The sequence below is a fragment of the Podarcis bocagei genome (assembly GCF_964188305.1).
Source record: "Podarcis bocagei genome assembly, chromosome: 3".
Taxonomy (NCBI): Eukaryota; Metazoa; Chordata; class Lepidosauria; order Squamata; family Lacertidae; genus Podarcis; species Podarcis bocagei.
Window position 1 is genome coordinate 57734325 of NC_138127.1, and position 21881 is coordinate 57756205.

General features: G+C 43.5%; 1 long non-coding RNA gene across 1 annotated transcript; it reads right to left on the minus strand.

Moving 5' to 3' along the window:
- Positions 1 to 1660: 1660 nt before the first annotated feature.
- Positions 1661 to 6058, minus strand: LOC308583201. Its single transcript, XR_014006118.1, has 3 exons — positions 5942 to 6058; positions 5127 to 5222; positions 1661 to 1857 (listed from the first exon to the last, which is right to left on the minus strand). It is a non-coding gene; the product is annotated as an uncharacterized lncRNA (long non-coding RNA).
- Positions 6059 to 21881: the final 15823 nt, after the last annotated feature.

The following is a 21881-nucleotide window of genomic DNA, read 5'->3' on the forward strand; positions in this document are numbered from 1 at the left end:
TGTACACACACTCACACACCACTCTGTATCTACCATTCAGACAAGCAAGAGTCCAAGGACTCATTTCAGCTAGGCAAAAACACTTGTGTGCATGTGTGCAGCAGAGCTGCTGTACTCTCGCCAGGCCACACCCCTCACTTGGAGGTGGAAGTTTCCCCATCCTGTTGACCTAATTCAGCTACAGGGACCCACTTTTATGCAAACAATTTTCCATGCACAGATCTGCTATAGTGAGAACACAACAATTTGGGAGGAAGACTGAATGCAACCCATTTCTGACTTTTTCGGTTCTTGCCCAAAGCTATGTGCACAGCCCCAGTTATGAATAGTTTTCATATGTGTTTATTTGGTTAGGAACGAGACTGTAATACCTCATGTTGTTATTGATAGGACAAAAGGTGTTTAGCCTCAAGTTCCTAACAACAGTTGCAGTGCACCAAGGATGTTATCAGACAATGCTGAGTTATACTTTTAACAATGGTTACAAAAACATGATTTTCTCCTTTCTCTGTATTGACATATTGTAGATACATTGCAGAAGATGGGAGGGGAATTATTTTCTGTCATTCTCTGCAGATATGAAGGAGAGAAGAGACTGAACATAATTTGGAAGGGATTGGCTCTCGAAGTGTATGGAATCATGCTTACCGTAAATGGATAGATTTGGAGGGAAGGGATGTGGTTTATACAAGAAGGTTGTACATATTCTTATACATGTCAGATATTTGTACAATGGGTTGAACTATCGTTAGCCCTGGTTTTACTGGTATTATTTGCTGCTGAATTGTTGCTGATATAAATTGGTACTATAAATTATGCTTTATTTGTATTTGCTGTTTTATATATTATATTTGTATACCACCCATTGAGATGGGCTTTTCAGAGCCCTGGGGGTTTATATCCAAGCTAGACTCAGATGAATTCTCAGATGATACCCCTAGTTACCACCTGAGAAACAGTTGTCTATATTTTGCCCAAGCCAGCAAATGTCTCCTGTGTCTTGTGCCTGGTCCTCTCACAAACAGATCTGTTTATAAGGTCCAACCTTTCACTTTACGCACAATTTCCCTGTCAAATGACTCTTTCTAACCACAGCACAGGTTTTCATTTGTCAATTCCCAATCTCTACCTATGCCATTAATTTAGTGTGGACTGTATGTCTCTAGAAATATTTGGTGAAAATCCTACTGTTTGTAAGAAAAACCTAAGCACTGCTTTGCTGGATCAGGCAAAAGTTCTATCTAGCCCTATGTTTTCTTCCTGACAAGTCCTGGGAAGCTCAGAAGCACACTGTGATGAGCACTGTGTAGCACACTGGAGATGCTTAATAAATGTAGCATTGCAGTAACAGTACTAGTAGTCGCTGTGCACCCACAGAATTGTTTGGGGTGTCTTATTTCCCAGGTCCTGCAAATGCAATGTCCTCTGAAAGTCTTGAAGTCAAGGAAAATAGAATGGAGGGGAGGGGAGGGGTGCTTCTCATATATCACAAGTCCAGAAGCTGCTGCCAGACTAAGAGGAAAACGCTTAAGCATAGCATGACTCCAAAAGGAATTCAATATTCCACTCTCCAGAGCGAGCGACTGATCAAAGCGACTAGTTCTGAAAAGACAAACTCTCCCATTCCACCTGTGCAAACTTTATTTAAGAATGAAAGATCTTTGGGGAATGTTAATGACAAAACGCCACTTCGTTTAAGGATCGGAGCAGCCTTCTCTCCAGATCTTGCATCCCTCAAATGTATCGATGGATTCTGTCATCTGTTTTTTTAACGGTGGGGCAAAGTGGGTCTTAGTAAATCTTCCATATGTGATGTAAAGCTTCTTAGGAGCTTTTTTAAGGATGACTCCTGCACATCTAAAAAAGAAATAGAGAAAACATTATGTTGCACTTGCATTCTAGTCAGACTTTTTCTGGCAGTAAAAGCAGATATGACCAGTTCAGATTTTTAGGACCCCGTTTTTGAATAAAAAGCAGCTTACTCATCTGACAAGATGAAGAAAGCAATATAGGAATGGTTAGTTAAGCTGTTGAGAGAAAGGGGGATATTAGGATAGAGACAAGGCACCACAGTGCCACAAATATGTACTTCTTTTTCCTCTATTGAATTCTGATGACCACACTGAAGCCATGTCGGCAGTTTTGACATTTGGTGAGGGTCCTAAGAGTAATCTCTAGCCTCTTTCAACCAAAATGCAATTTCCAGGTGTCCCTGAGAATTGCACATAATCTCAGTTTCAGTATGTGATGTAGGTCAGCAATGGGCGGAAGGTCCATGGGAACCACCAGCCAACTTGGGGTGGATCACTAAGTGATCACTGTTTGCTGGGAATCTTGCAGCAAATGCTGGATTAGGTGGAGCCTGATCTAATCAGACAGGACATTTCTATGTCCTTAAGCAAGACTAACAGGTCAAAGTGGGCAAGGCCTTAACTGCATGTAAGCAATTAACAGCCATGGTTAACAAGATTTCAAATAGTTGCCAGGGGAAGGAGAGCAGGGCCCTAATTGTGGCCTGCTGGAAGAAGGTTAACCATGTCTTCTTTTCCATGACATCAATGGAAAATACTTTCTAGGGCAGCCTTTCTCAACCTGTGGGTCCCCAGACGTTGTTGAACTACAACTCCCAACACCCCAAGCTAGCAAGGCCAGAGCTCAGGGATGTTGGGAGTCGTAGTCCAACAACATCTGGGGACCCACAGGCTGAGAACCGCTGCTCTGACAGCAGCTTGGGGGGAGTGTCACACAATTTTCATGGAATCTATTTTGTACGAAAACTGAGGATGCAGATTGCATATATGGAACCTGTGCATTTTCAGGTTGACTCTGTATATTCATTCTGTTTTAAAGGAATGTTTGCACAGGGCTGTAAGAAAACCCCAATGCTCCTGAGTCTTCAATGCAAGCCTCCTAGCATCATAGTCAGGGCTGACTCCTGCGGATGGCAAAGTTGGCCATTTACTAAGGCCCCCAAGACCAGCAAAGGCACTGCCATCTCAACAGAGGTACCATTGTCACTTTGCTTGCAGCACCCAGGAAGAGCAGAGACAGCATGGTAGAATTCTCTGACTACATTTTCTCTTCCAAATAGGGGGGCTCAGTGAAGCTGCATTTCCTGAGCATCCTCCTTCGCAAATACTGAAGCTGACACTGTCCAGCCAGCCATTTATTTTTCAGCTGGTTCTGCTGTGATTTCACAGCCTTTAAGCTATTTGCTTTCCTGCCGCAAGGCCTCCACGGATGTCACCTGTGCTTGGAGTAGCGCCAGCAGCAACTGGATTTGGCCCTTGGTGCCTATCTTTCATAAAGCCTTTCACATTTGAAAATGCTATCAAACTAAAAATATAAAAGCACAAAATTGCATCAGATCAGGCAGCCACAATTACAGCAAGCACATGAGACAAAACCCATTGTCATTTATCTCTCTGGGGACACCGTGCCTTTTGTTTCAGAGCCCTATTATTGGCATTGTACATGTTCTAAAATTATAATAATTAAAATGGTGATTATAAGTGTCAAGGATTGCAATTCCACCCTCCCTAATAGCTGGGAACGATCTGTTCGTTATTGAAGGAGGAGGGTGTGAATTGACTTGAAATCCACATTGGTTTAAAAAAGAGAGAATTGAACAGAGTGCAGAGCAGATATCCAGACCAATGTCGTTGTGTTGCCAGCCAGAACCCAATCACCTTTTTTGTATGAGGGTTTAAGTAAACCTTGGCAGCCCTCTCTTTTTAAGAATAAAGAGCACTTTGAGACAGGAGAGTCTGGAGCAGATAAGTAGCTGAGGAATGAGCACCTTTTGCTTCTCTGTTCCAAATTTCCCCCAGGGCATTTGCCCCTCATGTGAAATTTATTTATTCATTCTCAAACACTGATACACCACCTTCCATACCAATCCCAAGGTGATTTACAACCTTAAAATATGACCCCTCAGGGGCTACAACCAAAGATCCTCAATGCTCAGCCATATAATGAGGTTGGTCTATATGGGTGCAAGTGTTCTCTTGGTGGGGAAGCAGTAGATAGGAAAGGGCTATTTCAGCTTCTCTCCATTTCTCATTTTTCCAGTCTTATGTTTGGTCCTCCACATTTCTGCAACATTTTCTTTCTTTTTTTTTAAAAAAAGCCCTCATGAAAATTCAGTGCAATTTTTAAAATAACAATAATATTTTCTTTTTCCATATTGAAAGTTACATTTGTTACTCAACAGTTATATTCCAATTCAACAGAACTAGTGACTTCCTGCTCATCCAACACCAATGTTTATAACCCAAATTACATACAATTGCATTTTAATGTTCTTCCTTATCTAATTTCACCCTCATGAAAATTGTGCAATTTTTCCTCATACACACGTTTCTGCAAAGCAGTCTTCCATTATATAACACATTCTTGTATGTTGCTTTCACTAATATATACATCAACGTGCACATTTTACCTTTGCATTTACATTTTTGCACACATTACTTGGCCAGAGAACTGCACTGCAAAATTCGGAGACGTGTGAATTTTTGAAGGATGGCTGGGTTTTGGTTTGCATGGCGTTTTGGAAAGTGCAAATTCAGTATGTTTGCCTTGAAATGTGAACTGCATCAATTCCTCCCCCATCCCTGCCTGCGGCAACTGTCTCACTTCTGAAACCTGATAGAGTTTCAAAGCATTTTGCAGTAGGAGAAGAAGGTGATTGTTTTTGAGGACAGGGGAGGATGGAGAGACAAACTTCTTATACATCTCTACTCAGAAGTAAGTCTCCTTTAGTTCAATGAGACTTTCTCCCAGGTAAGTGTGCACAGGACTGCAGCCTTAAAACATAGCCAAACTATGGAACTCGTTCCCACAGGAGGCCATGATGGCCACCAATTTGGATGGTTGTGAAAGAGGATTGGACAAATTCATGGAGGGGAAGTGTACTTGTGCTAGACTCCTGCTTGCTGTTTTCCCACAGGCAGCTGGTTGACCACTGTGAGAACAGGCTGCTGTACTGGTCTGACCCCACAGGCTCTTCTTATGTTCCTGTGGCCCTGATTGCTTTGGGACTGGTTTCTCAAAGCATGTGGAATCTGAGATGAATTTCCATTGGGTGAGGACAGGGTAAGGGATGATGAGGGGGCTGCAGACTTTACCTTTGATTAGCCGGTGGTCAGGAAGTCACCGGCCTGCCTCCTCACACTCTTTTTAATGACGACAACAAAAATGGAAGGCAAAAGGGTCGAGATCATCTGGGAAACAGAGCAAGGAAGCAGGGAGAAGGTGGGGAGGGATGAACTGGAACAGAGGCTAGCGGAATTGGAGGAACGCTGATAAGTTCTATTTAGCGACTAACACAATGTGCGTTGTAGCACAATGGCCTTTTTCTGCAGGCAGATTATCCCAGCCAGTCTTTCCTATAATAAAGAAGAAGAAGAGTGTGTGTGTGCGGCAGCGGCGGGAGGGGAGAGAGAGGAGGGAAATAGAGCACCAAAGAAAAGGAAAGGCGGGCTGTGAGGCAGCAATCAATACTGCCCTTTATGCTGCCTGACATTTGAGGGACTTGTTATCAACGATTGCTGCCTGCTTTATCTAAATGTATCTCCCCACCTGCCAGGCGCAGTCCTGATAGGCGGCTGAACGTGCCGATGGCCTCTGCTGATACAGCCGACTGCCCAATTCACCCACGTGCTTCGGTGGCAGGAGCCTGATGGCTCTTGTCATTCAGTCGCTGACACACCTCTGCCAGCCTCAGTGGGAAGGAAAAGGGCAAAAGAAACACACGGGGAGAGGGCATTTTCCAGGCTGATTGCTCTCTCTCTCTCACACACACACACATACACACAGCTATTTCAGGGTTTAAAAGCAACCCCCTTCCATTTAATAAAAATAAAGGGAGGTAGTGAGCAAACAGGAGAGAGGAAGGTGGGTGGAATCTGCCTGACTTCTTCCTTTTGTCACTTGCTTTTACCTCAGCTTTGTCCTGCGCTGTTCCTCTGGCAGAAATTGACTTATGCACACACACCTCTCTCTCTCTCTCTCTCTCTCTCTCTCTCTCTCTCTCTCTCTCCCTCCCTCCCTCCCTCCCTCCCTCCCTCCATCTCTTCCTGGTTTCCTGCAGAAGAGTGATAAGACTAATCTACAGCTCGACTGCTAGTTTGTCCTTTATTGTATAAAATGCTTCCGTTTAATATTTCATAATGTATACTCTCATACCCACACAAATATAATATGAGGTATCCATTTGAAATGCATATCCATGCTTTTAGAGACCTGCTGGTTAATAGGTGGGTGGGTGGGTGGGTGTATAGGCAAAGAATAATAAAACGAAAAATGGGGGGGTCACTTTATGTCCCAAAGCATCCCCATTAGCCCTTCCAGTTCGGTCTAGGCAAACCAGAATGTGATGTTCCTGTCAAGGGCAGCATGGTTTGAGCAAAGGGACCTTTCTGACTTTGCCAACTCATAACTCCTCAGCTTTAATGAAAAGTGATTTGATGGACACACATGAACACCACTTCCCAGATTTCCGAAACAACCTTAAAGTGGAGTTTTGCACCTTCAACCCACAGTAGAAAAATACTTATCCTAAGAAACTGCAAACTACTGTTCTCTGCAGCTGCAACAATAGTCATAAGGAAGGCCTGGAAAAATATTTGCTTTACAGAACTGGCCATTTTGGCATTCCATTTTAAAATGCAGGTTTTTAAATTTGAAATCTGTTTTCGAATGTGAAATTCAAGTGTCTTAGATTTATTGGCAAGCCTTTATTGTTGGTATCAAAAGACATATCAGCTGTCAAGTACCAAGCAGTTATATCACATACCCTGTAATACTAATTGCTACAGATCAAATATTAAAAATCAATATTTTAAATTAAATATTAGAATTAAAGAACAGAGTGTTAAAGAATATTTGGAGCCTTGGAATTTGTTTTCAGTACTGAAACTAAGCACACCAGTCATTTTAGATAAAGATCTACTCCTGGTTAGCTATCTTCATTTCAGCTAATTCAGGTGAAAAAAAACCATTTTGTTGCCGCTCGGGATGGGCAAATCTTTAAATTTCTGTTTATCTTAGTTTCTCTTTTTTCCAATCTTCAGTTCAGTTAGTAACATTTCTGCATCAGTTTGTGAATTCTTTGTTTTTTATAAAAAAAAATCCTCATGCAAAATATCAGCATTCTACTATTGATTTCTCCTAAGGTACACATTTTTGTATGCAATTCTGCTTCATATGCACATTCTTGCAAGCAATTTCCCCATACATAATGCTTTGTTATATGTTATTTTCACTAATATGTGGATCATTATGCACAGTTTGCCCCAATATACACCATTTTGAATAAATGTTTGTTGTTGTTGGAGAATAGCATGACTATATTCAGAGAAGTGTGAATTTTGAAGGCTAGCTGCATTTCGATTTATGTAATGTTTTGGGAGCGCAAATTGAATAGGTTGGCATTAGAATAAGAACATAATATGAGCCTGCTGGATCAGGTCAATGGGCCAGCATCCTGTTCTCAGAGTGCCAGCCAGATGCCTGTGGGAAGCCTTCAACTAGTACATGAGCCCAACAGCACTCTGCCCCCCTGCATTTGGCATTCAAAGGCACACTGCCTCCAGCAGTGGACATAGAACATAGTTATCATGGCTATTTGCTGCTGATAGCCTTGTCCTCCACGAGTTTGTTTTCTTTTAAAACCAACTAGTGCTTTTTTCTGAGGGGACACAGGGGTACACATACCCCTAAACATTTTGTGAATCTACCGTATTTTTTGCCCTATAGGACACACCGGCCCATAGGACGCACCTAGTTTTTTTGGGGGGGGAAATCAAGGGAAATTTTTTTATCCCCCCCCCCCCCAGGTTTGCGCAGCCATCCCCAAGCTAGAAGAGGGAGATGGAGCGCTCCGTCTCCCTCTTCTGCCTTCAGGGACAGCTTGCCCCGCTGTCCCCCAAGTTTGTGGGGCTGGCGGGGGGAGAAGCAGGCTTGCTTCTCCCCCCGCCAGCCTCCAGATCAGGTCGGGGAATAGCGGGGTGGCGGCGCTCCGCCACCGCGCTATCCCCCAAGCTTGTGGGGCTGGGGGGGGCAAGCTTCCTTCTCCCCCCGCCAGCCTCTAGATCAGGTCAGGGAATAACGGGGTGTGGTGCTCCGCCACCCCGCTATCCCCCGAGCTTGTGGGGCTGGCAGGGGGGAGAAGCAAGCTTGCTTCTCCCCCCCGCCAGCCTCCAGATCAGGGCGGGGAATAGCAGGTTGGCGGCGCTGCGCCTCCCCGCTGTCCCCCAGCTTTTGGGCTGCAGGCTGCTGCCCGCAAGCCTTGCGAGCCCGCGGGACATCCCGCCGGGCTTGCAAGACTTGCGGATAGCTTCCTGAAGCCTGGAGAGCGAGAGGGGTCGGTGCGCACTGACCCCTCTCACTCTCCAGGCTTCAGCGAAAGTCTGCATTCGCCCCATAGGACGCACACACATTTCCCCTTCATTTTTGGAGGGGAAAAAGTGTGTCCTATAGGGCGAAAAATACGGTAAGTTTGTCCTCATTGAGGGGCAGTATTTCAAGATGAGTAGGAAAATGAGAGTAACCCTAAACATTTTTTTTAAAGAAAAAAAGCACTGAATCAACGAAGGTGGTAGCTATCACTGCCTACTTTGGGAGAGATTTCTGCAAATCAGCCAGAGATATTCCAGTGGATCCTGCACACTTCTGGTCCAAACAACAAAGGCATTCTCTTTCTAAACACCCTCCAACATTTCTCTGATGAAGATAGGGACATCCTATTCTTCAACAACAACAATTTTATTATTTATTACTCTGCCCATCTGACTGAGTTCCCCCAGCCGCTCTGAATGGCTACTAACATATATTAAAACATAATAAAACATATATCAATATGAAAATTACTATGCAGGGCTGCCTTCAGATGTCTTCTAAAGGTAGTATAGTTACTCATCTCCTTGGTTCGAGGGTCACATAACTCCATACACTCCAATATTTCTCAGGTAAAAATTGGGACATCCTAAGGAAAAGCGGGACATTCCAGGATCAAATCAGAAACCGGGACAGCTTCTGTAAATCTGAGACTGTCCCTGGAAAATAGGGATACTTGGAGGGTCTATCCCCTTGTATCTTTCCTTTGAGAAGCAAAGTTGAATACACTTTTATGCCCCACATTCCCTACAAAAGAAAGCCTGGGGAAGCCTTACTGTGGGAGAGAAAACTGTAGATGTAATCTTATAATAATAATTTTATTATTATGGGCCCGAAGAAGCAAATGCACAGGCAGTCACAGATTCATAGATTCATCAGTCGAAACCCCCAATTCCCTATTGTAGACTACAGCTTGTATGAGACCTGCATTCCATGTGGTATGAATAGCTGAAGGCTCTTTGGTGTTTATGGTCCCTATCAGCAGCAAGGCCATAAGGAAATCTCGAGGGGGACACTTTGCTTAACAGGACTGTATGGCTCACACAGCCAATATTGGATTTATATGGATTATTAAACCGCACAGTCTCCATAGGTTCAGGACAGAAAGCAACATTTACAGATACAAAATTAAAACATGTTAATCCTTTTCTGAAAACCAGCAAAGAAAATAACCCCTGCTTGCAAAATGCTTTGTGAGATAAAAGGTCTACCATGGCATGTGGAAAATACTCAGGGTTGGACCTTCTGAACCTAGGACAGCCGTTCCTTACATCCTAAATACTGCTGGTGAGCTGAGAGAATCATAGAATCATAGAGTTGTAGAGTTGGAGGGGATCCTGAGAGATATCAGCTAGCCCGGGAGAAGCCCAAGCTTTGCAGGAATGTAGAAAGTCTCCAGAGACAAAACCCCACAGTTGCTGGGGGGTGGGGTAGGGTGGGCTACCCCAAAGGGAAAGTAACGGTGTTTTCTGGAGAAGGGTGAGGCTGTCTGGAACCAAGAACAGGAGCAGTCAAGAGTGCAACATTTGGATGCATGTTCCACTTGTACCTTCAACCATTCAGATGGTGCATGTAGGAAAACCTCTCTTTGGCAGTGTGTAGAGATGATGATGGTGCACTTAATGCAGACACAGGTTGATAATTTCCCAAGAACATTTGGAAGTAATCCACATACATGAAGTTGAGAGTTTAGAACAGGAGTGACTCACTATAGTTTTCTAAGAGGAAAAGCAATAACTAAAATCTAGTTCCTGCTGGAAAGTAGCAGCTTTTAAAACCCTTCTTGGGGTCAAGGGAGTTATGCATTTGCTAAGAAAGTAACCAATTATTGACAGCTCTTAAAGTACAAAGACCTTAGTTATCTGTGGCCTTTTATTTCAAAAGACAGCTTAAATTATTACCTGCAGTAGTGAAAGGTTTCGAGGTCTACGTGGAAATGTCAGCTTGTAGGCTTTCCTAGAAGTATTTACTTTTTCCTTAGTGATAATGAATCCATTTAAAAACCAGTATATGTAGTATGGGCTAGAGTATAATATTTCTCTAGCAGAGAATTGCTACTGCTATCAAGGAAAGTGCCACAGAAAATGTATGCAGGACAAATGTACTTTAAAAATGCATGCATCAAAATGCATCAAAAAAACAAAAAACCCCTCAAAAATGTGACAAGATTAAGTCTTTGGTGTTGTTTGACTATAAGTAAATTATTCTGTACCAAATGCTTAAAATTGGACTGCACTTCAGGTCAGCAATTAATTTTAGGCCTCCTTGAGGTGGTAAACTACAGTATTTTTCCATGTATAAGATGATGCTTTTTGCTTAAAAAAAAGGCAAAAATTGGGTGTTGTCTTATACATGGATAATGAATGCGGAGGGGGAACGTGCGATTAATGGCAGCAGTAAGCAGGAGATTGGCAGCAGTGATTGCGTGGGTGATTGGTGGCTGCAGCAAGGCCTGCTGGCGATTGGCTATTGCTGTGGCAACTAGACAGGCGACTGGTGGCTGTAGTGAGGTGGGCAGGCAATTGGCGGCTACAGCGAAGTGTGCAATCAGCAGTGGCTGTGGCAAGCAATCGGCAGTGGCAGGCAGGCGGGTGAGTAATTGGTGGAAGTGACCTCCCCCCCCAAAAGCTAAACAACTCAATTTCTTGATTTTGGGTTAAAAAAAAATAGGGGTCATGTTATACATGGGGGCATCTTATACACAGAAAAATACGGTAAGTAGGATCTAGATAGCAGCACTTCAGATAGCAGGAGGGACATTTCAGGATTGTACAGATGGACATTTAATCAGAATCGTAGAGTTGGAAGGGACCTTGTGAGTCCAACCCCCTGCAAAGCAAGAATCTCAGCACATGGTTCCCCACCCAATTTGAAACCACACCTGACCCTGCTTACCTTTGAAAATGTGCTAGCAGTTTTGTTGTTGCACCACTTGGAGAATCTATCATGTGAGTCCCTGTCTTCAGTCTGAAGTGGTACAACCCAGATAGCTTACAACACAATGTGGCTCAAATCTGGGACACCATCTTCTGGGTCCAAAGTCCCTTGTGAGTCACATGATCTGGCTCATTTTCGGATGCCACACAAGATCACAGACCTCCTCCCCCCAAAAAATGCTTTTTTTCGGGGGTAGACCTTGGCCCCAAATCACATCAGAGCAAGGTGCCCAAAATGGCCACTGTGCTCTTGCAGGAAAAAAATGGGATGTCCTGTTTTTTCCAGGGCAGTTGATGGGTATGCTGAGTCAGAACTAGGCTTTAAGAGAAGAAGGCCACCTTGAGAAGAAGATGGAGGTGTGTGGGCTCAGAGGACTGCTCTCTCCACACATGTTTTTGGGTTGACAATAGTCAGTCTGAAGTCAACTGGTAATCTTCAGGTGCAGGATTTGGCCCCAGAGCCTTCAGCTACTGATTACTAATACATGCATATGTAGAGCACTGTCATGTAAAGCAGATGATAGCAGTTATCAAAGCAGTCCATACTTTCTGACACTATATTTGCTTGAAAGCTCCGGATATTACAAACACCTCACTGCAAGCTCAATACAGCTAATCACTTGTACAAAACTAGTAAGGTGTCACGTTCAGAGAGTCCTCTCCTCCCTTTGGTAACTTCACAGGTAAGAATTAATGAGCAGTTGATAGATTTTTAGTCCTTTTATTGCAGTTTCATGTTGCGGTCACAAAATACACAGCTCTCCGCAAGGAGGGCAGTTGCCTACTCTGAATCTGATTCCCTACTTCCTCAGCAAGGAACGCACCAACGAGAAGTCCCCCTCCCTCGCCTTCTTTCTTCCCTGATACTTTCGTACCTTTGAGTCTGCGGGGAAGGGTTTGCCCCCACAGTCTCAATTGATGTGTCTCCCAACTGCCCCCTCCTTTCTGAATCTCTTGTCATTATCTCGTAGCTGGGTAGCTCCTCCCTAATCTGTTCAGCTTCTGTGTCTGCCTGTCTCTCTGCTTCTGAAAACGATGGAAGTGGGCGGGCGGGGGTGGTGGGGATATTTCCCCTCCTCTTCTGAGAGAAGCTGATCTGCCTGCAACTGCATTTCCCCATCTTCAGATCCAGGCCATTCCCTGACATCAGGTAAGGTAAGAGTCCTTTCTGATATGCAGCACTACATATTCTTAAGCAAGAGCCCTGCCTCTTCTAGTTATTGCACCCTTTAACCTTTTCATCTGCTCCCAACCATCTGCAGATAGGAGGCCTCTGTAGTCTTAAGGAGTTTGTTTAATCAGCTAAAGTATACCCAATGGACAAAGTATACCCAATGGACCCTCATTTCAGAAATGTTAAAAAGCTTCATATTCTGCTCTGTACCACTACCATAACACAACACACTCCCAGATTTTCATGGTCCTCTATTCTCAAAAAAACCCCACCTCTCCAATTGTAAAAAAGCACTAATGTTTTATTAGATGGTACAAGTATAGATAGACACAAGTTGTTTTCCTGAAGGAGCGTCTCCATCCCCATCGTTCAACCTAGAGACTGAGGTCCAGCGCCGAGGGCCTTCTGGTGGTTCCCTCATTGCGAGAAGTAAGGTTACAGGGAACCAGGCAGAGGGCCTTCTCGGTAGTGGCGCCTACCCTGTGGAACGCCCTCCCAGCAGATGTCAAAGCAATAAACAAATATTTTACTTTTAAAAGTCATCTGAAGGCAGCCCTCTTTAGGGACGTTTTTAATGTCTAATGCTGTACTGTTTTTAATATTCAGTTGGAAGCCGCCCAGAGTGGCTGGGGAAACCCAGCCACATGGGCGGGGTATAAATAAATTATTATTATTATTATTATTATTATTATTATTATTATTATTATTATTATTATTTTCAGGTATTGATACAAAATCTGGTAAGTTGAGATGGTGGCTACAAGGATGGACTCCCACCACCACGACCATTTGTGTGTATATTTATTTCTCCACACATATATAGGGCCAGATTCAACTAAATTGTGTTTTTGATATTTTGTTGGGAGCTACTCATAAATAATAAAATTAATCTTATTATTATTCAGTGTCCTCCAATGAGTCTTGCTAACACAGTGTGGCTTCTGTCACTCTCCTACACCATGTGCCCCCAAATAAGCTGGGGGAGGGGTCCAGGAGAACCCCCAGAACAGTATGTGTGGGGGAGAGGAGATTGTACTGTCTGGAAAGCACAAATGTTTGCATTGTCAGAATGATTGCCTTAGCGCAATGTTGAATTCCGCTCACAATGCTTAAAAAGGGCTATAGTTTCATATTACTGTTCTAATTTGTAGTGGTGGAGGAGAATTTATGTTGAAAATACAGCCATTGTCCTTTATTTTTAATAGATGCAAAGTAATAAATCCACAATCCCGCTAGTATAAATTAAGGGGGATAAAGCCTCTTCTATTTGATGAGTATTTGAAATGAGAAAGCCTTCCTTCCAAGTATATAAATACGGAAATCAAATAAAAGTGCTGCCAGTAACTGGACAATGCTAATAGAAAAAAGGGACAGCTAATTAATATCAGTGAGAGGACTATGCAAACTCATGAATCCTAATTTCTTTGGCTATAATCCTCACTGTTTCAGATAGATATATGCATATACACAACAAATTCCAACCACACCCTTGGGATTTTGGGTGCTTTCAGACTGTCTCTATTTTCAGATGGGATCCGATCACATGCTGACAAATTAAGGTTGCATAATCAAAGCTGATTTGCTGCTCTTGTGCAGCAGACCCACTTCTCCCTCCAAAACTCAGACTTTTTGCCTTAAGGAAAGTGACAGGGAAAGGCACTGGAAAGCATGGGATAACATTTGCTTCACACAATGTCATTTAACCTTTCTATAAACAGTCTGACTAATGTCCACACAGGCAAATCAGGATGAATGCTCAATAAACAGGTCGTGTGGAACTGACCTTTGCCGCAGTGTGCTGAACCGCAGACTTTGGGCACGGTCCAGAGGGGTTATCTCCTGCACAAGGTCCAGTGATGCATATGAGAGTTATTCACTGAGTGTGCTCCCATGCAATTCCTATGCATTTCAATGGGATGCCAGGTAGAGATATTCACAGTGGATTTCATTTTAATCCAAATGTAAATCACGACAATTTTAAATACCCAAGGACAGAAAAAGGATGAAGCATTGTTCCTTGATCTTTGTCGGTGCTTGATAACTCTACAAGTTCCTTTTGGGCACCTCATTTCACGCCATCCAAATACCTATCTATGCAGGCGCACGCTCAGAGAACACAGTTCAAAGAGCGGTATACTCAGACATTCACAAGCCATAACCTTCTGGAGAATTTCAGTTTCTGTGGAGCCAAGGAACATTAGGAAGCCAATTCCTCCCAAGAGCACGTTTATATCAATCTAAAATTCATTTTGGCTGAAATATTTATGATTTTTGGAAGGGAGGGGGCAGCGCCGGAGTTCGGCTCAGTCAGATCAAGTTAGCCGAAGCTGCCAGTGTTGACAGTAGTCGAGATCTCCCTGTCCCCTACCTCCCTACACTTAAATGTGCGTCTCTCCCAGAGTCCTTCCTTAATGCTGTAACATAATTCATTAGGACAGCTTTAATGAGTTGATAATTAGTCTGGAGGGAGGGGGCGAGGGGTGGGGGGAGAGAAATGCTAGACAGAAAGAAAGGAAAGGAGGCTGGGGCAGCATAAAGAGTCCTGAGAGAGCTCTTTGTCAACAAAATGGATCTGCCTCACAGGCAGTAAAACTTTCAAATGACCTTCATGTCAAAGTATTAGGCTGCTGGTCTTTTTTTTCTTTTTTTGCTAGATGGTATATTCATAAACATAAAAAAATACACATATCATTCAGAAGGCACTAAAGTGTGCCTGAAAGATGTGGCGCAGCCCCTCCCTTCCCCCATTTATTTTTAAGGAACTGAGGTAGCCTTCAAGCAATGGAAGGGGGAAAGTAGCATCTAATATCGCTGCTTTTCATCTAGACTGGAAAATGACATTAACAGCAGGCTCGTCTTTGTTTTCTAGGTTGCCAAACAAGGCACTAAAATGTACACAGAACTGAATAAATTTGAAGATAACGGGAAACAGATCCGAAGCCACAGAGAAAGGAGGTTTTAGCTGACTTCACAGAAAATTGCCCATTTGGGTTTTTGGACTGTGGGAAAGTTAGAAAATGGCCACTCTGGTTATGTTTAATCTGCGGTGTAGAATATGGCTGGGGAGATTATAAATAGAGCCTAGGGCTTGTTGGTGGAAGACAGAAGTGCCTGGCGTGCTCTGGTCCATGGGGTCACGAAGAGTCGGACACGACTAAACGACTAAGCAAGAACAAGGGCTTGTTGATCAGAAGGTCGGCGGTTCGAATCCCCACGACAGAGTGAGCTCCCGTTGTTTGATCCCAGCTCCTGCCCACCTAGCAGTTCAAAAGCACTTCAAAGTGCAAGTAGATAAATAGGTACCACTCCAGTGGGAAGGTAAACGGCATTTCTGTGCACTGCTCTGATTCGCCAGAAGCAGCTTATTCATGCTTCATCTGAGGACCCTAAAGGAATCATAGAATCATAGAATCATAGAATCATAGAGTTGGAAGAGACCACAAGGGCCATCGAGTCCAACCCCCTGCCAAGCAGGAAACACCATCAGAGCACTCCTGACATATGGTTGTCAAGCCTCTGCTTAAAGACCTCCAAAGTAGGAGACTCCACCACACTCCTTGGCAGCAAATTCCACTGTCGAACAGCTCTTACTGTCAGGAAGTTCTTCCTAATGTTTAGGTGGAATCTTCTTTCTTGTAGTTTGGATCCATTGCTCCGTGTCCGCTTCTCTGGAGCAGCAGAAAACAACCTTTCTCCCTCCTCTATGTGACATCCTTTTATATATTTGAACATGGCTATCATATCACCCCTTAACCTCCTCTTCTCCAGGCTAAACATGCCCAGCTCCCTTAGCCGTTCCTCATAAGGCATCGTTTCCAGGCCTTTGACCATTTTGGTTGCCCTCCTCTGGACACGTTCCAGTTTGTCAGTGTCCTTCTTGAATTGAGCAGACCATCTCATATGAGAGGAGGTAATCCTTGAGATACTCTGCTTGTAGGCTATATTTAGGGTTTTAAAACAGGGATGAGGAACTTTTACTGTCCAGGTATTGTTGGACTCCAACTCCCATAAGCCCTAACCAGCCTGACCCCTGCTCATGGATAATGGGAATTGTGGTCCAGCAACATCTGGTAGACCACAGATGAGCTACCCCGGTTTTAATACCAAACAGAGTCTGTATAATTCAGCCAACACTGCTGGTTTTACATATCTGGCCATTTCCCTTTGCTTTCAGTGATGGTGCAGGACCGACTGATTCCTGCTAGTTGAAACAGGCAAAATGAATTTTTATCTGATATAAATAAATCAGTGAATTGGTGGGCAAGCGAGAATGAGAGGCGGAGAAAAGGAGGAAATGGCGTCAAAGCACAGACAGGCTGTGACACTTGCGCTAAATTGAAGTCAACGTACTACTGTCAACTTGGGAAAATACGTCTTATCTAAATTAGCTTGAGGCAGGGTTTTTATGGCAGTTATAAACCCCTGGAAGTTGGTATTTTTAATGGAGGCATTGACAAACCTTAATTATAGCAGTGCAAGTGCCTTTCTAAACAGCATTTTAAAGAGGTGAACAACAGAAAAAGGTGCCAGAACACAAGTCAGTTGTTTGATAGTATTTGTCAAGTAATGGTGTGCCATGCAGGGAGGGCACATTGTGAAACGACTGATCAGCGGTGTATTTGCTTTCTTGAAATACACAAAGGCAAATGATTTAATCTCATGGCTTTATTTGGGTGGCATGGTTTATGCTCTGTGCAGAATTGAGCTTAACTGATTCATAAGGCAAAATATAGCCATTATATATCCTGCTGTGTGGCACAAAATTGCAATGCTATCTACCTACTACCAATAGTAGGTACCAATAGTATACACACAAACACACACACTCACCCTAAAGGAAGTGGGCAAGATCATATGAGAGAAGGAAGTCCTTCAGATAGGGCTTTGAAGCTGAAGTGGGAACCTGTGCCCTCCAACCCCCAGATGATGTAACAGGGAATGTAACAGGGGTGCCATCTTGCCCTTGGGATTGTGGGTGTCCCTGCCATTGCAATGCAGTCGTGTGACGTCACACACCTGCACGTCGTACTTGTGATGTGACACACATGTGGTGCAAGTGTGTGCATGTGACATCTCATGCCCATGTTGTGAGTGCTGAGGGTGGCTCCTCTTCCTCCTCCTCTCCGCAGCCAGTGAGGCAACCTTTTCCATGGGGAGGGGCTTGGACTTGGAGGCAGAGGGACTCTGCCTCTTCCTCCAAGGCCCCCCATCCCAGAAAAGGGTGCCTCACTGGCTGGCTGTGGAGGACGGAGCTGAACAGCTTCTCTTCAGAGGAATATGCACATCTCTACTGCATTTTGTAGATTCTCTGAGGGTCTACAATAGACACCTTCTCTGGTCAGTATGCATAGTCTCTAAAAACATGCATCCCCCCCCCTATTTCATGTTGTGTGGTAGTGCTTGTGAAGCGATAGTGACAACTTCTGGAAAAACCTTGAGAGTTCTCATTGAAATCTCTCCAGAAGCCTTTAATCTCTGGGAAGAACTCTGGAAGAGCGACCTGAAGTTTACAGCATGTTATTCCTTGAAGGAGAACTACTTGAAAATGATTTACAGATGGTATTTCACTCCGAGTAGACTTGCTAAGATGTATAGGACTGAATCGGATAAGTGCTGGAGATGCAATGAGGTCGAGGGTACGTTCTTTCATATGTGGTAGATCTGTAAAAGGGTAAAAGAGTATTGGGAAATAATTTATAATGAATTGAAAAAAAAATGTTTAAAAGCACCTTTCCAAAAAAGGTTTGGAAATTCATTTTTGTTGGGGATAATTCAGATGGAAATTCCCAGGTGTATGCCACTACAGGGGCCTGTGTTTTGTTAGCCCAGAAATGGAAAACGAGCGAGGTCCCAGCCAAAGAAGAATGGCAACTTAAACTGATGGCATATGTGTAGCTTGCGGATCTAACTTATAGAATAACAGAACAAGAAGAACATTCGGTTAAAGAAGATTGGAAAATGTCTATTGAATATATGGGAGGGAATTGTGTACACTTGAAAGAGTTGGCAGCATTAAGATAAATTCAACAATGTAAATAAGTTTTGATGGAAGAAATTATGGAATACTGAATGGTTTAGTTTATATAAAATAAGCAGGGATTTATGCTATGTAAAATGAACCATGGGAAGAGAAGAATGGAAGTCATGGATATTTTAAGGTTGTTTAAATGAATATTCTAAATTGTAAAACAGGGGAATATATATATATATATATATATTTGCTTTCGTAGATTTTCACGGGTACAGGAATGCAGGTTTTGGTGTCTTCGGGTGTCTTCCCGTGTAAGAGTTGGGGTGTCTAGGCGACGTTTCGACGAGGTCTCACTCGTCATCTTCAGGCTGGTGCTTTCGGCTTCTTGTTACTGGAACAGAGCAACTAATCCACACCTAATGACCCTCCTAAGTGGTACTCAGAATATCACTCAAGAAATCACTCAAGATATCCCTCAAGTAATTAATGAACAAAAGAAGAAAAGACACACTAACCTGGGAACTTCCTCTCTGCCCAGAACGTTGGAGGCTATACACCACACCCCCTCAACAGTATTTATAGGAACTCAAACACTGAGATCCTGCTCTGTTCCAGTAACAAGAAGCCGAAAGCACCAGCCTGAAGATGACGAGTGAGACCTCGTCGAAACGTCGCCTAGACACCCCAACTCTTACACGGGAAGACACCCGAAGACACCAAAACCTGCATATATATATATATATATATATATATATATATATATATATATATATATATATATATCTTTCCAGAAGCCAGCACTGGCTTCTCCATTGGCTGCAAAGGCAGTGGGGCGCCTCTTGATCATCCACCATCTGAGGTGGCTGCCTCATCCTACCTCATGGGTGGGCCGGCCCTGCATGCCACTACTAAGCTTCTTCCTAACCTTAACAGCAGCAGAGGTGGGGACAGTTTTCATCAGAATTGTGGGAGGGGAAGGGATGGTTTCAAACTTTCTTCTCCCTGAAATCCCCAGCTGAGAGTGTTGAGAACAGGGTTGGATGGTGGAAGAAAGTCCATCTTTAGCTAGGCCCTTTCTTCCTACTGCTGAGCTGCCCAATGGGAGTGTTTGTTGTGAGCTATGTAAGATTACACAGCATGCCAAAAGCAGCCTGGGGAACACAGATGGCACACTTTTGAAAAATAAATGGAGGGGGGGGGGAGGCATTTTTCTTGGAGAAAATTATACTTAAGCGAGAATGTGCATTTTACCCGGTAAGTGTACCAAATGCAGTTGAGATCTGCACATTCTCCAAGGCCTGATGGAAATCCTTATCTGTGATTACTGTGACTGCGCATCTTTGCTCCATCACGTTCCCAGTTTATGTCAGAAGAAAGAAAAAGAGGCAGACCCATTGGGGGCATCAAAATAAGGCCATTTCTTAGAAGGTCTCCATTTTATGCGCATGAGCATATGTATGCCTGGGCCCACAAAAGAGAGAAAAAGATTCATGAGCACCACAATAACTTTCATTGACAAAGAAAATTATTTTTGGGAACTACTGGAGGCTTCCCAATAACAGTAAAAGCGCTAGCAGCCAGGCACAATCATGTTAATGCATTCACTATCTTCCTCTAAAAGGATGAAGACGTAATTTAATTTGGAGGCTCCTGGTGTTCTGAATTCCCCTTGCACACTGACACAGCACGTTGCCAGACAGCCTTTTGCTTGCTTCCCTTAAAGGTGACCCATTAAAGAAGCAAATAACCAATTCTTTGGACAACTGCAAAGACTTCTAATCAACTGATGGGTTTTGTGGTCTCGGATGCTAGGACTTTTCACAGGCAGTGGGAGTTGGGCTCAGTCCTTGGAGTTTGAAATAAAATTCCAGGTGCCTGGCTGTCCCTCTCTGTATAGTCAGCTGCCACCTTTCTGCGTCCCTGGGAGCTTACCTTTCTTGCTGTAGCTATTTTTGAACTGCCAACACTATAAAGCTACATTCACAGGATGCTAAAAATTGCCGTTCCATTATGAGGAGGGGGAGTAAGGTGCCAAGCAGCACTTTCCAGATACCTCTCGCTGTAGCAGCTACACACCAGTAATCCTCAGAGAGGATTCAGTGTATCCTCTGAGCTTTACCACCACAATTCATCATGTTACCAACACCACTGGGCTATCTGTGTGATTTCTCTACCAAGCCACTGTGTGAAGAATCAAGAAGAGAGGACAACGGAGGAAAGAGCAGAATGGGAAACAGTTGAGACTGATTTCCAGTCTCTGAGGAGACTTCCTGCTTTCCTAAGTAGTGACAGGCGGTACAAACTGGAGGTGTAGTAAGCTGCTTCCCCAGTAAATCTACTGTTAAGAATACAAGGAGAAAGTCTTCTGACGGACTGCATTTAAAATAAATAAATAAAAATACAGTGGTACCTCGGGTCGGGTTAAGAACTTAATTTGTTCTCGAGGTCCGTTCTTAACCTGAAACTGTTCTTAACCTGAGGTACTACTTTAGCTAATGGGGTCTCCTGCTGCCACCACACCAGAGCAGCGCAATTTCTGTTCTCAGCCTGAAGCAAAGTTCTTAACCTGAGGTACTATTTCTGGGTTAGCAGAGTCTGTAACCTGAAGTGTTTGTAACCCAAGGTACCACTGTAAGTTGTTGGTGTTATTTTAAGTTGCTCATTTTCACCATGTGTAGGTAGGGATGGGGAGAAATTCAGTTCCTAATACGTACTTCCCGGAACAATGCACAAACCAAAACGCAGCCGTCCTTTGAAATTTTAACTTCTCCAAATTTTGCTCTCCCAAAATGTGTATATTATAGGAAAGTGTGCCTAAGTATGTATATGTTAGTGAAAATAGCATACAGAGATGCATTACGTTAGAGGAAACTGTTTGCAAATTTGGTATACTAGGCATCCAAAAATGTGCATATCAGAGGAAATGTGAAATAAAAGGATGCCCTTTTTTGGGCGACAGCTTCTTAAAATAACAAATCACAAACTAATACTGAAACATGCCGAGGTGAATTCAAGAGTAGAAAAATTAGCAACTAAAATGGAGAGATTTGCTTATCCCTCCATGTGAGGCAGCCTGAGCTTGTGAGAGCAGGTATTCATTCAGATCATGCCAGAGCAACACTGGCTTCAACTCTTCCTGAGCAGCAAATGGTTTGTATTGGGCTGCTATTTAAAAGTATCTAAAGAAGGCTAGAAAGACTTTGCTAAAATATGTCTTTCTCTTACTTATTTTATATATCAGATGCCATGGAAGAAAGCTATGAGGGATTTCTTGCTGGCATCCGTGTCGAGAGACAATGGAGTGCGCCTCCGGGGGTGAAGTCAAACTATGAGTGATACTTAAGAATAAAATGCAGTAGAGACAGGAATAAAAATGGATAAGATAAGAGCCAAGAAGGGGGGG